This window comes from Chiloscyllium punctatum, chromosome 28 (genome assembly GCF_047496795.1).
Source record: "Chiloscyllium punctatum isolate Juve2018m chromosome 28, sChiPun1.3, whole genome shotgun sequence".
Taxonomy (NCBI): Eukaryota; Metazoa; Chordata; class Chondrichthyes; order Orectolobiformes; family Hemiscylliidae; genus Chiloscyllium; species Chiloscyllium punctatum.
Window position 1 is genome coordinate 7,323,736 of NC_092766.1, and position 2,707 is coordinate 7,326,442.

Genomic DNA, 2,707 nt, shown 5'->3' on the forward strand with positions numbered 1-2,707 from the left:
TCAACTCCCACTTCATGCTCTATCCTCCTATTCCTGCCCTCACTAGCAATAATCCAGGTATTACTACTCTCGAGGACCTCCTTTTTAAAATTCTTGCCTAACTCTCTCTCTTCTACCTTCAGAATCTCAACCTTTTCCCTTCCTTTGTCATTGGTTCCAATGTGTACAATGACATCCAGTGGGCCCCTCTTCCTCCTTGAGATCATTCTGCACCCTCTCTGAGACACCCTTGAATCTGGCACCTGGAAAACAATACATCATTCTGATATTTCACTGTTGGCCACAGAAACGTCTGTCTGTGCTTCGGACTTGAGGGTCCCCTAACATAAGCAATCTCTTGGAACCTGACGTTCCCCTCATTACAATAGGGCCAGTCTCAATACCAAAAACTTGGCTGTTCGTGCTACATTCCCCTGAGTGTCCATCACCCCCTACATTTTCCAAAACAGCATACTTGTTTGAAATGGGGATAGCCACAGTAGACACTACCTGCCTACCTCTTACCTTTCCTGGAGTTAATCCATATCTGTGACTGTATCCCTTCCTAAAACTGCCATTATTCACACCCCCAACTCTTGTACATTCCTCATTGCCTCTAACTGTCGCTCCAACCATTCCATTCGATCTGATAGGACTCGCAGCCAACGACCTTTAATCCTCAGTAACATGTAAACTCTCCCTAAACTCCCACTTCCAACAAGAAGAGCATATCCAAGGGCCATTTTTGCTTCTTCCAATCTGCAGAGCCAGAAAATAGCACCATCTTATTCATCTACAAACACTGCTCCAGGCTAATTTAATAGTTAGAGGTTACATTTTAAGTTTAATCAAGAGACATATCTCAATAAAATGTATAATCAAGAAAGAACTCACATCTGTTCACAACTTCACACTTACAGCAAGGCCCCAAGGCAACACTTCAAACTATTCACTTATCTGTCCATGTGCTGTGACCTCTCTCAAACAGGTTCCTCCAAGATTAGTTGTGAATTTCAGTGTTTGTTAATTTTCCCAGATGCACTCTGATGTCCAGCAATACATGAATTCAATAGCAAAGACAGTAACTGCACAGATTCACTGCTGTGTCAGTTAACGGTATGGGTTTCTTCCCTCTCTCCTGCACTGACATGACCGTGTGCTTCCTTTGTCTGTTCTTCTCCCTTTTAATCTGCGGTTGTTTTGACTTTTTTTTCTCTCCAAAGTTCCAAAACAATGCAACAGCGTATAAAACAGTGAGTGCTGCTCCTGGAGTTTGAGGAAATCACCTCCAACACCTAAAATATCTCAAAAAAGGAGCAGCCTGTTAAAGCCAGAAATTTTTCAAAGATTTTATACTCACTTTACAAATCCTCCAGCACTTTGTTTTGTGGCAGATTTCCAGCAGCCAGACTGTTCTTATTTTAGAGGTTGAGTAATTTGGACCTGTACTGATTTCATAGAGTCACTACCCTGTTGAAGCAGGCCATTCAGTCCACATGGACCCTCCAAACAGCATCCCACCCAGACCCACACTCTCCCTACAACTCTGCATTCCCCATGGCCAATTCACCCTAACCTGCACAACCCTGGGCACTATGGGATAATTTCCCACAGCCAATCCACCCAAACCTGATGATCCCTGGACACAATGGGACAAGTTCCCATGCTCAATCCACCCTAACCTGCATATCCCTGGACACTACAGGGCAATTTAGCATGGTCTATGCATCCTAACCTGCACATCTTTAGATTTTGGGAGGAAACCAGTGGACCTGGGGGAAACCCACACTGACACAGGCAGAATGTCCAAACTCCACATAGACTAGTGCCCAAGGCTGGAATGAAACCTGGGTTCCCTGGTGTTGTGAGGCAGCAGTACTTACCGCTGTGCTGCCCTAGTTTAGTTTCGAAGAATGAGGGGTAACGTTTTTAAAATGTGTGAGATTCTTGGGTGAAATAAAACAAAGGTCTGAAATAGAGATTAGAATTGCTGCAGAAACTCAGCAGGTCTGTGGAGAGAAAACAGACTTGATGTTTTGAATCCAGTAACCCTTCTTTAAAAGATTCTTGGGTGACTTGACAGATGAATGTTGAAAGATAGTTGTGGGAGAATCTAGGACCAGGGGGGCAATATCTCAAATTAAGCAGTGATGTATTTAAGGCAGCTGAGGAATTCTAGACGTTATCAAACCTTTGGAATTCGTTAGTGCTGAGGCTGGGTCATTTAAGTGTATTCAAGAGTGAGCCAGATTTTAATCAGTCAGGGAGTTTTGGGGAAAAGGCAGGAAGACTCAATGGGCTGAATGGCCTACTTTTCACAAGTCTCAGGGGTTTAGCTGACTGTTGATAGTCGCTTGAGGCACTGACTGTACAAGGTATTCAGTCCGTGTTCTTAGGCGTCAGTAAAGGCCTGAGAGAGAGACGACACACCAGCCGTCCAGCCAACTGAGCTATAACCCATCTCCCTCCTCAGGCTGGCCGGCGGAACCTTGTGCGCGGAGCCTCTGTTTTCCCTCGGGCCGCCCGGACCTGTTTCGCTGCGACACAGGGAGGGAGCCGTTAGACGCTGGCGGCGCGAGGAGGGGCACGCGCTGCGCCTCCTCAACCGAACTTGGTGAGGTCGAGGGGGGCGGTTCCTCCCCCCGCCCACACGCACACGCGCGTCGAGACGAAGGGGAGCCAATCGGCGGGCGAGGGAGGCGTGACTGGCGTGCGGCCGGGCCAATGG